Genomic DNA, 15,441 nt, shown 5'->3' with positions numbered 1-15,441 from the left:
TAGCAAGCACTCATTCTATCCCTATTCTCGGGATGGCGCTGGGCTGAGTCAGGCAATGTTCAAACCAGACAGCCTTCTTTCCTCACCGGAGGTTCTGAAGCTCACCCAGCTGTGCTCGGGAATAATAATAGCAATAAGAATTATACAGAAAGTCCACTAACATGGATAGTAACCTTCATAAATAAGTTACACAGGGATGGACTGTGGTCAGCCATTGAACATTTAAAACTAGTTGTTTCCATCTGTGAGAATGATTAAAAGTGTAAATTACAAAGAGACGGTAAGACAAGCTCGTTATGTTATACTGTTATATAATAAACGTGTCCAACAGTGGCAAGGGGTAGAGCACAGGGGCTCAGATTAATGCTATGACCACGAGCTGAGACAGTACTTCCTGAAATTAATTTACCAAAGTTATTCAGGTACACCACTTAGAACACCATACACGCACTCTGATGTATACTTCTAGACCAATTCAAAGAATGCATCTGGGGACAGTGACAGTGACCATTACAACAGCAGCTAACATGTGTTAGAATCTAGGATGAACCATCCTTTGTACCTATGAGTCCATCCTCCACTTCTCATGCAAATTCAGAGTCTGGTAACGAGTACAGCGAGGGCCCTGGTCCTCAGTCTGCACAGCAGCAAAGGGTGAGGATTGCACTGAGGCCTTGGGTTATAAGCAGAGGAGCAGAGGACTAGGGTTCAAGTGACTGGAGTGCCGGGGTCCAGCTCATACCACACACTATAGAAAACACGCAGGTCCCCGTTGCAGAGTTAGAGAAAGGAATGAAGGAGCTGAAGGGGCTTGCAACCCCATAAGAACAATATCAACCAACCAGAGTTCCCAGAGACTAAACCACTACCCAAAGAGTACCCATGGGCAGACCCATAGCTCCAGCTGCATGTGTAGCAGAGGATGGCCTTGTTGGGCACCAATGGGAGGAGAAGCCCTTGGTCTTGCCAAGGCTGGACCTCCCTCTCCCCCCCAGTGTAGGGGAATGTCAGGGTGGGGAGGCAGGAAGGGGGGTAGTTGGGGAGAGGGAACACTCTTATAGAAGGGGAGTGGAAGGGGATAGGGGGCTTTTGATGGGAAACCAGGAGAGGGAATAACATTTGAAATGTAAATTAAAAATATCCATTAAAAATGCACTTAAAAGTAAGCATTGTTTTAACCATGAAATAGGAGAAGGTATAAATGGCTAACAAGATGGTTACATTCTGCTCTATTCACATCAAAGAATATTGCTTATTCATTCACCTCTTCCCCCAGAACCACCTGAACTACGAACATGATGTTAACTCAAGGGGGAATAAAACTAGTAAAAATCACAATGTAAATCTTAAACATAAAATAGACGTGTGGATAAACATCTCAAAAGCTGGAAAGGAAAGATCCAGAATACACAGATAGCATCTACTTCAGCACTGTGGTGTCATTTCTTTCTTGTGCTTCTGAGTATTCTCCATATTTCTCTAGTATTTAAGGAGCCACACCATTTTTTCAAAGTTGTCTGTTCCCACTGCAGTGGGAAGGCGTTCAGTGTAAGTCAGTGACAGCGGGTGAGAGGAAAGGGAGGATGTAGGAAAGTCCTTCAGAACAGGGGTGCAGAAGACTCAGTGCTGAGTGCAGGACTGCTGTGTGCAAACTGCCAGAGCAGTGTCTCAGACCTTCAGGCAAGAGAAGCAAACGGAAGGGAAATGCTTTCCTATACGACACTGATGGGACCTAAATAACCTTACTATTTATAGGGAAGAATTCTAAATCTTAAAATGACCTGAAATCAGGAAACATAAAGTCCTCTCTAGCAACAGCACAGTATCTCTTCCCTAGTTATAGAGCTTGTAGGAGAACAGCCCAAGCTGTACCTTCTGGACAGAAAGCTGTTTTCCATAGGTAGGGAGCAGTCTCTGGTGACTGTGAGGCTGGTGTATGGGGCACTGTGGTTCTGTTCTCTAGGGTGGGCCAGGTTTTAGAAGGGCCCTGGGAGCCAACCATGACTTTTTACTCCTGCTCTGCTGTCTGCAGGCACCAGGGTCAGAGGGAAGGTGTGGGCTAATGCACACAGAAGGGAATGGTGAAAATTAGGGGCGCACCTCTTCTCTGGATGCCAGTCTCTTTGAAGTACTCCTTCCAATACCCTACAGGTAGCAAGGGCTAGATTCTGAGACAGTGACACTGGCTCCAGCAGGACTGAAGGATATATTCCTAACCCACACAGACTCCACTCCTGTCTGCTCTGTTAAACACCAGGCATTTTAAATTAGTTTAACGTGATCTTGTAGGCTGTGGAAATACCACAGTGTGAGAAAGGGCGTTGTGATATGTGAGAGTTGTACTGAAACACAGATTCGGTGGTTAAGAGAGCTTGCTGCTGCTCTAGAGGACCAGGGCTCAGTGCTTAACACCCATGGTCTGGTGGCAGACAATACCTGTAACTCCAGCTCGGGACTCCAGTGCCCTCTGCTGGTCTCTGCAGCTACATAGCCAGACATACATAAGTAAAAAAAAAAAAAAAAAAAAGTTGTACCAAATCATAATAAAGGGGGCTTAATAGTTTATAGTGGCTAAACAATAGATTAAAAAGTGCAGAGTTTGCCATGTTTAGCGCAAAGGGCAGAATCTGGAGAGAAGTGTATGCAGAGGGGAGGAGAGGATGGATTTGACAGGTTTGATGACCAATTCAGCCCCTAATCCAAACACCAGTGTTATCCCCTCACAGCAAACACCCACCTACCGAGAACTCTGTGTGCCCTGGAATGCCATCTTCGCATCACTCATCCAACCCGGGGAATGCTCTTATCCCTCTACCTTACCAAAGAGAGGACAGAAGTCCGAAGGACCTAAGCAGGTCACAAGCACCATATATCTAAGTGGTGTCAAGACCAAGGTGAGACGTGTTGGACTCCAAGTGCATGTGGCATGCTCTCCTTAGACAGCATTGCTTAACATCTGAGTGGCACCAGACACGCTGGATGTGACAGTTCACTTACACTTTACCCATCACTCATAGAGGAAGACACTGTTTCACAATGAAGAGAACTCAGGCTCAGAGAGTCTACTACAGGGCTTTACCCAAAGCCATGCAACAGTTGTGGAACTTGGGCTTTGGTTTCAAAACCCATTTTCTAACCTGGATGTAGGAAAACAATCCTGTTCACTCTAAACTATTAGAAAACACTTTAAAACATTATCAAACATATCATCATTAGCTCTTCTATCTTTCTTTAAACTTTACTTCCCACTTTTACTTTTCCTCAGAGGACATTTAAGAAATAAGACAAAAACCAAGCTCAGTCAGTTCAATTTGTCCCAAAATAGAGTAAAAGGTGGCAGAAACACACAAGCAAGTCTGAGCAGCTGCTGGCTCTTAATTTAGTTGATGTCCATTCCTTATTTTCTAGATGAACCAAGAATTGGCAGCCACGGTGACTTCTTTATACACAGAAGTGGAGCACTGTTGATTACTTAGAGAGTCAGCAATGGTCAAGGCAGAGATGAGAATACTCGGCAGTCCCACGCCTGCTCCTTACCTCTTCCCCAAACAAACCCCGCTCCACCGAATGCTAACAACCCAGTCCTTACTGTAATGGAATGGTGTGATGCAGTTTTAAACAAGAAAAAGGGGAAATTTGCAGGTCACTCTTGTTTTCTAGCTTTGCTCTTCAGAACACTACTTAGCAAAACACTTCCTGGTGCTGTCATCAGAACACTGATCAACTGATAACCTGCACAATCCACCAGGGCAGCCACGAGGCACGTATGACTAAAACGTGGCTGAGAATCTAGATTTTAAACTTTAATTTTAAAATGCAACTAGCTAGTGGCTAATTTACTGGCCAGCACTCCCCTTCAGTCTTGACTATCTCTACAGACAAATATGTATAATGGGTAAACAACAACACACGAACTATCCTGGTCCTCTTCTAGCCTCTTGGTCTTTTCTATAATGGGCAGAAGAAATCGCTGAGCTACTGTGGACCCCAGCATCCTTTTTTGGCCCTAGTTCTATCTTACTTTCCCTGGGAAAGGCGAATCTCCTGGCACTGGTGAGTCCACAGGTCGATGGGGTCTCAGGGCGTTGAGAAGATAATTATGGGTGTCATCACATTGCATCTGCTTCTCCACCTGCCTATACTTCCCTAGTTCTGACTAGATGAGAAAGTGAGAAACGGTACTGTGTATATGAGACATAGAGCCATAACAACTCTTTTATTGCTAAAGACAGCCTTAGCTTATGGTATGTAAAAACCGTAGTAACACTTGTTTTTTTGTTAAAGGAGAGGTCACAGTCATTGGGCAGCTGGCTTCCCTGGGCTAATGCATGCTACTAAATGCTACTAGAATACATGCTACTAAACCTGTCAAGCTTAGAATCATGACATTGGCCACAAATGGATTTAGAGGACAAACAGAGCAATTTAAAAACCATTTTTAATGGACATTCATTTTTTTAAAGATCTATTTTATTTTATGTGTTTTAATGTTTTGCCTGCATGTATGCATGTGTATCAGGTGGCCATGGAAGTCAGAAGAAGGTGCTGGCTTGCCTGGAACTGGAGTTACAAATGGTTATGAGCTACCATGTAGATGCTGGGAACTGAGCTCAGGCCTTCTGCAACAGCCAGCAGGGCTTTAAGCACTGAGCCATGTCTCGTGCGCCTTTATCTAAAGTTAGCGCAGCAGTCTGAGAGGAGCCGTGCGCATCTGTAAGTGCATGTCTGGGATGCCCTAGTAAAGGTACAATGGTATCACCTTTCAGCTCCCACTATCCAGCAATGACTATGGAACCATAGGAACCTAACAATGGCTGAATTTATTCAACAGCTCCTTGTAGGCACTGCGCTCAGCATGCCTTGTGTGAATTAATTTATTCTTAAAGACAGAGTAACTGAAACTGAGGTTGAGAGGTAAAATAATCACTCAGTGTGGCTCTTAAATTCAATTCCTAGACTTCCTAAGGCAAAGCTTCCCAATCTTGTGACTTCAACCATGTGTCAGCATTTGCACCTCTGTACCTCACTTCTTACAGCTTTATTCTGTGGAGCAGCAGCGCCTGAACTCCTGGACACCTGACCCAATGTAGAACACAGTCCAGCCTCGGCAAACTGAAGCCTACATTTAACAGAATCCACAGATAGTCGACTTGCCTTCTAAGTCTGAAAATCACCAAAAGGCAAGAATGGGAGAGGGGAAAGCACACTGCTTCTTCTCCTTCACAAGCTAAGGGAACCTTCCACAGATGGCAGAAACACCCTGGAGGAAGTGAGACAGAAAACAAGGAGACAAGGAAGAAGAGGAAACAATTCCAGGAGGGACATTCAGGGTTCATAGTTCCTTGGAGTTTAGGTGCTTAAACTTTGAAAGTACGCTGAGGATCCAGATGCTTACAAAACATTTCAGAACAAACTTTAGAAAGTCTAAGACTACTTGCTATACTTCTGTTATTAAAAAGCAGTATTTAAACCTAAACCCCATCAGGTCATTCATTACATATGCCTCCACCCCTGCCTTCTTCTGGCTGGTTAGCTAAGGGAGCAATTGCCTATGGGAAATCTGGCCTTGGGGCCTGCCTGGCAGATGTTTCTCCCTTGCTCCTTCCCTCCTCTGCAGCTCCCACTCTTGCAGCAGCTAACCCAGATGTTCTATACCATTCCCTGTCTCATGTCCACTGCACGGTGACCTCAGTGAATTTCACCGTTTAGTACCAAGCACTATTTATTTTAGAGTCAGCCTTCCGAATAAGGCAGGTGAGCAAATATCTGAGTGTGTGGGGTAAGGACACATCGCACACATTCCACCTAGACAGGTGTTTAAATTACAGCAGGGATAAATACGGGTGATGGATTGGAACGAGGATGGGAGAAACAGAGCAGGCAGCTGACTTCCGGTGCTGGCCTGCCAGTGGTCCTGCTAGTCACCGCTGTTTGCTAAAGGTAGCGCAGATGCCAGCACTATAATTAAAATACCCCGGAACTGCCCTCGTGGGTTCCCAGAAAACAGCCCCGATACTTAGAGACAGGCTCTTACTGCTGGGGGGCAGACCTAACTACATTTCCTTGGCTGAAGTTACACGCAGTCCTGCATGCTCAAAACAACTTTATAACTCGAATATAATTCAACGGAATCCCCATATTATCTATGTGAACCAAGGCTGGGGGAGAATGGGAAGGTACAAAGAGAAACGTGGCTTCTGCCCCACTTTCAAGCCACATAGGACCTGACCACCTAAAACTCGAGATAAAATAGTATTTGAGATCTCCAAAACATGGCACTAAGAAAATTCAAATAAGGCATATGAGATAGATGCCTGAGAAGGGGGTGAAACACAGAGAACAGCAGAGAAGCAGGAAGAAATGTCTGAGAAGCAGATGTTGGCTTGGTGAAGGGCAAAGTGATGGGAGACAGACAATACCTTGGGAAGAATCTACCCTGGCTCTAGAGACAACAGGAACCTTCTGGGAGCCCCACCCAGGCCAGCTGAGTGAGGGTTGTGGTGAGGGCAGGCAAACGGAGAGCTGTATCCTGGGATGAGTTGAAACAGTTAGTGGTTACAGACAGTTACAGTAGTTATGTCCCTTGCGCCGAGGCAGGCCTTGGAACTGGGTTTGAAATCTGACAAAGAGAGCTTTCAAAAGTCTGTGTAACCGAGTTCACGTTCCCAAAGTGATGGGGGAGGCAAGATGGAGTTCCTACCTTTTAAAAAGAAAGACGAAAGAATGGCACACACCTTTAATACCAGTACTCAGGAGGCAGAGGCAGGCAGGCGGTTCTCTGAACTTGAGGCCAACTGCCAGCTAGATCTACATATCAAATTCTAGGACAGTCAGGATTACAATAGAAAGACTCTCACTTCCACCTAACCTCCCAAAAAGTAGTGAGTAGTGGAGTGGCAGATGTCACTAGAAGGCTAGAACTTATAAGGTCCCATATTACCTCTTTCTGCATAGGCCACAAGGGAGAGGGCGCTTTAGAGCTAGAGGAAAGAAAGCAAGCAGGAACTGGATTAAAGCCGGGTGCTGCTCTGGCTGGTGCCTCACATTACTTTACAGATGATGAATACCTGGCCTCAAAGCTCAGGCAAAGCTCTCAAGTGTGTGAAATAACAGCTTTGACACAGAATTCTGTTCCCTCTCTACATAATGACTATATTGCATGATTTCCCCTGCACTGAGACTGCAAAGGGTTGGAAAAGCGTTTGTGAGTCTCGGTGACTAACCTCGGGTTTACCAGGCTGTTTGCACACTTCATGTATCTTATGCTTTATCAAGATGGAGATAGACAATCATTTTAACATCATTAGTAACAGCTTGACCCATGAGTAGCGGTGGCACAGCATGCAGGAGTGGTATTCCTAACACCAGTCAACTGTATGCATGCCCCTCAAAACCTTACATTTCTCATCTAGTAAGATCAAGAGGGGTGCTGCAGAAAATAACTTCTCATCAATGAACACAAATATTTACAGGGAACCTACTTTGGGTTTGCCATTCTTTTGAACATGGAGGAAGGCAGATGAAAGTAACCCTTGCCTTTATGAAGAGGACAGTCGAACGCAGTCATATTTTAATATTCATGAATGAATGCAACAATGATGGTGAGAGATTTGAATTTGGATCAAATTATCCATAAAGACGGCTACATACCACCTCAAGGCTTTTAAGAGCTCTAAACATGGAGGCCAAGCCTCCTTGGTATCCATGGACACCGAGAGGGAGTCTGTGTAGGATGTCTATGAACACTCTGGAACTGAACACAAGGGTTTTTCTATGTACACTTTTTTTTTCTTCAGGAGAAGGATACACCTTTCATTTGATTCTCAAAGGAATCACATGGACTGAAAGGATTGTGGGTTTGTCTAGAGCTGCGTTCCTGCTGCCCTCAGAAGCACACCAGTGGAGAATGGCACGCGTTCTCTCTCTCTCTCTCTCTCTCTCTCTCTCTCTCGCTCGCTCGCTCGCTCGCTCTCGTGTTCACATAGACAGACCCATCAGAACATGGGCAGATCTGCTTAGTGCTGTGGAGATCTGAGAGGTCTAGAGTAGGGCAAGTGGTGGCCTGTTCCCTCTAACTTGTTTCATGTGTATTTATAGAACAAACGGTAATCTCCAAACAGGACATATCACATCTGCTACTGACTAGCTCAAGGAAAACGTGGAGGCAGGCATTCACTTCTTGCAAGCTGCTTACACTGGGAAAGAGTATCAAACACGACAAGTCACCCTTAAGCAGTTAGACACTGAACACTGCTCCAGAGGTACTCCATGGTATTCATTAAACTACTAGCTACAATAAGCAATAAACATATGCTGTAAGGCAGTTTAAATTCCTTTTAATTCCTGTATGCTGATAAAATGAACCACAATTATATTCCAATCACTAGGAGATAAGGGCCATAATGTTAATCATATTCTAAAGGGGGCTGGGAAGTGCAAGGAATTCTGACGCACTCCTGTGTTAGTGCTGAAGATTCCTGGCAACTGCCTCCCTCTCTTGAACTTCACCAGCTACATAACACCCTTATACATTGTGCCAGATAATAGTAAGAGTTCCAGGTCAAGATTCTTGGGAAGCCAACCTGAGAAAATAGCCAAGTCTCTTCGTAGTATTTCTAATTTATGTATTGTGTTCTTGCAAGCTGGTGGGGGCCACTGATAGCCCATAGGTAGACTTACACGAATTGACAAGGGATTACCAAGACTGGATTCTCTCTCCTTCTCCACTAAAAAGAAAGCACTGACCCCCACAAAATAATCTGATAAGGGAATAATTCAATAAGTGGCCAACCATCTTGACAGGGTGTATGTTTTAAAACCTGCACGTGGGAGGAGAGATGTGTGTTGTGGTGCCTCTTCAGGCTCTGGCAAGGTACAGCGACAGTTCTGCAGCCGTGGTGCAGACCTGCAGGCGGATGTGATGCTCAGCCACTTCAGCCTAGGAAAAGAGCTACATTCTGACTAAATGAAGAGGCAGAGACCACTAAGATAAAGCACAGCAAAGAGATGAGTCCTGGGACAGTGACTTACCAGCGTGTGACCTTAACAGCGCCACTTGTCCTACTAACTGCTATTTCTCCATCATCAGGAGCTTAAAAAAAAATAGGAAAAAGCACTTTCCTCGGTCTTAGAATGGAAGAGATAATGCACACAAAGTGTTGTGAACACACTGCCCAAGGCAAAGTAGGAAGGTGATGCATGTCGGCTGCTATGGTATGCAGGGCTGGTGTGCAATAATCAATAAAAAAGAATGGACGAGCAAAAGTGTTAGTGTTAAAGAGAATACAAAATTCCAATAACATACAGAGAGTCTTTTCCCTTTAGCAAGCACACGGGCTAGAAAGTACAAGGTCCACCCTAAGTGCTGGGTTAGAAAGAACTGCCATTATGTGGGTTACAGTCAAACAGGCAGGAGACGAAATGACTATCATCCACCTGCTTTAAAGAGTGGCTACTGAAAGGCTAAAGGCAGGGACACAATAGGAAGACTTCTGGCTGTCGTGGCAGGTGCTCCTCACCTATTTACTAACCACTATGTCCGGGATGCAGACTTTAGGGAATACTGGGGTAGGGAGGGGGTGGATTTAAATACTGTGCATGGTTTAATCTTCAAGGATCTCACAATACAGTGAATGGAGCACAATGAAGGACCAGGGTTGTGGATCAACAGTTGAGTAGCATCGCATGACCTTGCATTCAATCTCCAACACTGTATGATGATGACGATGATGATTTAATAAAGAGCAAAGCACATTTATTAAATAAAGTTGTCCCTCGATATCCTTAAAGTATTAATTGTACAGCCCCTTGAAGATACAAAACTCTACAAATGATCACGTTTCTTATGCAAAATTACATTTGAATACAGCCTCCGTATATCCTCTCACAAAACCCCCCACCAATAGACTACTTATATGACGTAAAGGCTATAACTTTATCATACTTAGTTGTTTAGGGAAGAATGACTATGGGAAAAGGTCTGTACATGTTCAGTCAGGTCCCAGGCATCACAGGATACTGAAATTTAAGGTACTTACTGTCTGTTAAAAGAGACAGTTATGTTGACATAAAATATGAAGAGGGAATCAGCATAACAGTGAGTGAGTGAGGTGGCATTCATGCAGCCCCTGGACAGATGGACAGATCAGACGTGGTGACTAGGAACCTTTTCTCCTGGGAGGACGGCATAAACTTAGGCATACAGACTAGCAGAAATCCTAGCTGAGCTACACAAAATCCTGTGTGCTGCAATGGAGACAGAGGGACCAGTATGCTATAGGCAGACTTTCAGTCAGATAATGGGTAGCCTCACTAGTTTGGGTTTCATATAGTCTCTCTGATCAAAGAATAGTAGGATCATACATGTGAATTTAACACAAGAGGTCTTTAAAGCTGAGGAAAAGCAGGAGGCACTGCCAGGAGGTTGTTTAAGAGGTAGCTGTAGCTGACCACTTGGAAGATAAGCAAGGTCTTTAGCAGAACAGTTGATGCAAGTGAAATAGAGAAGACATGGAATGGAGACACTGGAGTCGGAACGAACAAGACTTGGCAGGAGCTTGGTGCACGAGAACGGAAATAGAGATGCTGATAAGCCAGATTCCTCCCTCAGGTTTCTGGGGTGTCAACACTACTAATAGCAGAGATGACAGGAAGGACAACTAACAGCCTTCAGATAGACTGCACGGAGTCTACCTGCGTGCTTCTGAGATATGTTCACATATGTGGCTGCTGGCAAGATAATTAAGGGGAAATGTCTAGCAGGCAGTGGGATATCTGGACACTCAGAGGTATCACATAAAGCTGTGTATAGGGGATTTATACCTTAAGGAAAGGTTCACTGGATGATAACCACGGCATGAAGGGACAGAACCAGGGCACCTCACACTCTTCACTCAAGACTACCACAGCATCCCGTGGTTGCTTCTAGCTCCTGGTGTAGGGTTGAGGGCTTCTGAGAGTTCCCCTTCTACATCAGCATGTATATTGGAATCATCCTTGTTCAGCCCATGTTTAGGAAGCCAAATTGGAAGAATTCATGGGTGTATCTTAGGACATTTCCATGCAACAAAACCACACGAAAACCTTTTTTCTCTGGCTCTTACACCCTGAGCTTTGCCCTCTTCTGCAATGATCCCCAAGCTTTAGATGTAGGAGCTGAGCTGTAGATCTATCAGTTGAGCCTGGGCTCCACAACTCTGCATTAGGATAGGCTGTGGTTTTCTGTAACGGTCTCTGCCTGTTGATGAGGAATAAGGACTACACTTATCTGTGGCACAAGGACAAATATTTAGAATGTAGTTAGGGATTATGCTGGTTTAGTAAAGTGGTAGTTATAGGTTCTACTCCAAGATCCATGACTTCACTAGCCCTATAGTTGGCTAGGTTTCCAGTTCCAGTTCAGTATGACTTCCCTCTTGTTAAGCAGGTCTTAAGCCCAATTAGAGAGCTGCTGGTTACTGCCAAGGTGTGCCTGCCTCTACCAAACCCTCAGAACCGCTGTGCCATGCTGGTTGTTGTGGCTTACAGGCATCACAGCAGGGCACGACTGCTGGCCACTTCCCTCCTTTGGGAGGTTTGTTTGTTTGTTTGTTTTGTTTTGTTTTGTTTTTGTGGTACCTTCTGGTACATGAAAGCTACTCCTCAGGGAGGGGTTTTCAGGGCAGACCCAGCTCAGGACTCTGGGTCCTTTGCCCCAGCTGCATGGTGCCTGCAGCAGTGATGGTGACTTCCACCATTGGCCCTCTTTCTTTTTTTTTTTTTAAGATGAGGTAATCAAGGCTAGACAGTAACTTCCCAGTTCTCACTGAATCCAGAACTAATGTTTTCCCAATTTACCTTGTTGTCCTTCTAAAAACAAGAACAGGTAACATATATGGTATCAAAAAGTACATTTTCTACTGACATAGACTAGAGAGTCGAAGGAAACAGTAAACAGCCACAAGACCAGAGCCTAAGTGCACAGCAGTTGGTGTGTTCAGATAAGCTCAGAATCAAAAAGGAAGCTTCTGAAGCCAAGTCATGTTGCCTGTAATGTCCAGGGAGGACAATGGCACCCAGTGCAAGGAGTCAGCGCTGACTCAATGTCACTCTCCAAGTGGAACTGAGTCAAGGTCCACTGTGTACCTTTTGGTAGCTACTGAAAGAGATGGGTGATAAAGAACTCCTGTGTGTGGATGAGGAGTGGAAAACTAATGTACTGTGAAGCAAATGCTTTGTACCTGATATATTTGTCCACAGCATTAGACCTCAGAATCTCAGAGTAAAGAGTAATGAAATGAAAGAAACCCAATGGCTTTCTGTTCCACTCCCCATCAAAATGAAAAGTCTCTAGGGCTCAGAGCGTCTCCTCCCTCTTCTGTCTGTCAGCACATTTCAGGAGGCCTGGCCACGTTGCTGCACGGCTGGCTGAGGAGCAGACTGACACAGCACACGGGTTCGTGGTAGGGCCCTGCCTGGGTGGTCTGCTGGTATCCCTTTGATTAAATTCCCAGGCTGGGAGAGCTGGAGCTGCTCCTAATGATAGCTGGGTCCTGAAATCTCAAACTTGCCGGCCAGAGAGGGCCAGTGCTCCTCTGATGCCCTGCCTCCCACTCCTCACCACAGGCTGGGCTCCTTCACCACATTCTTCTGTACACTAACAGCAATAACCACAAAGCCCTGTCTACACTGATCTGCTCTCCCTTGCAGCCCTGACTGAGGCAGAGGTAGTGAGATCTCACACCTACGCCAGCACCCCAGAACTCTTCCCTCTATGGGCATAGATGCTTCTTAACACAGCTTTCAGCAGTGTACACAGCAGTCACTAAAGATCCCATCCCAGAAGATGGCCAGCCTCTCACACACAAAGGGAAAGTTCTAATCCAACCTGCTTGTTTTCTAAGGTATGCACTGAATCACCATGTGCTGAGAAGGTATACGCCTCTTTTATTTATACTGTACAAAACCCTGTCTGAGGGTCCACTGCTTATATGTGGATAATGTCTGTTCTTATGTGTTCTAGGATGTAAATAAAGCTGACTCATAGCAAATATGATAAAAAGGGAATTCAGGAAATCAGTTTCTGTCTTTAACTATATAAATTCCTTTAAAATGCAGGCCCTAATTAAATCCTAAGTTCCTCAAAGCCTTTTATCCAGTTGCGGGCTTAAGAACCTCCTCTGTCCAATTTAGCATTCCTTAGTATGGCACTGCTCATCCTCCAGTTCCCTCTCTTCTCAGCTACCTGCGCAGCCCAGTTCAAACACGTGTGTGTGAGTGGTACGTAGTCACCCATGCGAGCACCCAGTCACTCTGCCCAAGGGCTTGGGCTTCCCCTCTGGCTTCAGCTGCAGTGCCCAGTGCAGACTCCCCAGGTAAACTCATCACCCAACTTGCTGCCCCAAGACACACACACCAGGGTCCCTGGGGGGGCTGAGTCTGCCCTTTCTATGATGCAGATGAAAATGCATGCTCTAAAGAGGCTGCTTTGGCCATCTTTCTAGTCCCACTGACAAGCTGAGTGACCCTTTGGCACTTATGCTATTCTCCAAAGAAACAGCTTGCGGTGCTCCCGGCTATTAGGGTCATGTGTGGGTGGCTGTCGATTTCATAAGACCAGGAGTCATTTCTCAGTCAGCATGACGTCATATCATCAATGGTTACCACCAAAGCCAGGAATGCTCTTAAGAGCTTGGATAAAGTGTTTTGTTTTGTATTTTTAAATAAAAAAAATCCCAACAAAATACAAAGTTTTCTAGACTACTTTAACAGGATAAGTAGCTGAAATTTCAGATAAAGATAAATGTTTTCTCAAAAATCTCTACAATTTAATTTTGTACAAACCTTCAATATAGTACAAATAATTTAAAATCTGCCTTCCCTGTTCAATGAAAATCCATTAATTCCTTGGCTACAAAACAAATAGTTTATGGAATATAACTAAAGCAATGCTCAGAGGAAAATTCATAGGCTTTAATATAGAATGGTTAAAATGAAATTAGAAATTCAACTCAGGAAATAGAGAACTAAAGATAAAAAAACACACAGAAAAGGAATTAATTAAGATAATGCTATAAAATAACCCATAATAATAAAAAAGCAAAAACATAAATATAGAATTAATCTTTTGGAGGAGGGGGGTGTGTGTAATTCCAGACAAGCTTTCTCCATGTAGCCCTGGCTGTCCTCAAACTCGGAAATCCACCTGCCTCTGCCTCTGCCTCCTGAGTGCTGGGATTAAAGGTGTGCTCCAAGACCACCCAACTCCGAATTAATCATATGAAGGGGAGTTATCTACTGGCCAACCAAAAAAAATGAGAAAAAGAAAAGAAAGCACAAACACAAAACAGGATCTGAAGATGAGGGCTGTATTAAGTCAGAGAAACCCTTGTACCTGAGGAGGTTTCTGTCCGGACACAAAGCTGCTTGCGCCGACAGCAACAGTTAGTGCCCAGGTGCTAGTTCAGAGACTCCTGGAGCTCTGCCCACTTCCCTGCAGGAAGCCACAGGCATTTAGCACCCAGTCCATCTAAGAAATGGAAACAACTTTCCTTTTAAACAGAACAGAAAAGAAAAGCAGCTAGAGAACAAACATGTCAGAGTGTATATTAACAGCCACTACAATGCATTATTATTTATTTATTTTCTTTCTTTTTTTAAAAATTTTATTTATTTATTTCATATATGTGAGTACAACGTCGCTGTCTTCAGATACACCAGAAGAGGGCATCGGATCCCATTACAGATGGTTGTGAGCCACTATGTGGTTGCTGGGATTTGAACTCAGGACCTCTGGAAGAGCAGTCAGTGCTCTTAACCGCTGAGCCATCTCTCCAGCCCCGCATTATTATTTATTAAGCAAAAGAAAAAAATAACAGAAGTTTTCAAATTACAAATAAATCCCTGTGTCCACTGAGAGTAAATCATATTAGAAACATTGTATTCCTAAATCTTTAAGGGCTGAAATATTCCCAAGTACACAACATTTAGACTTTGCAAAGAGGCTTATGACCCAGTTGTGCTTCCCCCAGCAATGAACATATTCAGAGGTTGAGAAATGAAGTGTTCAAAGTCATATAGCTGTCAGTGGGAAAAGGACACAAGCCTTGGGCTGGCTAATCCAACCCTTTCTAGGTGCTCCACCTTGGTGTTTTACACTCCACAGCACCTCTCTAAGTACTACATCACACAAGTACCCTACTCCTGAGACACTCAAAGTTAAGACTGACATCTAACGGCAGATTCTGAGTCTTACATGTAAGAGTTGATAGACTTGTACACAGGTCCTGGGATTACAGGAAAGAAAGACTTCCCAGGCAGGGTATAGAACCTGGATATTACAGGACCAGAATCTTAGAATTTTCTGGGCTCTGTAACATAGTAAATGATAGGAACTGAGAATATGTGAACACTAATATTGAGTGTTTTTTATAGTAATCACAAAGAAAATAACTTAATACCTTG

At 44.3% G+C, this 15,441-nt stretch overlaps 1 protein-coding gene across 50 annotated transcripts in view; it reads right to left on the bottom strand.

Annotated features, from left to right (window-relative positions):
* The window catches only part of Ttll5 (tubulin tyrosine ligase like 5), a 218,128-nt gene that overhangs the window by 92,652 nt on the left and 110,035 nt on the right, over positions 1-15,441 (bottom strand).

This window comes from Rattus norvegicus, chromosome 6 (assembly GCF_021556685.1).
Source record: "Rattus norvegicus strain SHRSP/BbbUtx chromosome 6, alternate assembly SHRSP_T2T, whole genome shotgun sequence".
In the NCBI taxonomy this organism is placed as follows: Eukaryota; Metazoa; Chordata; class Mammalia; order Rodentia; family Muridae; genus Rattus; species Rattus norvegicus.
This window is presented reverse-complemented; position numbering and strand designations above follow the sequence as displayed.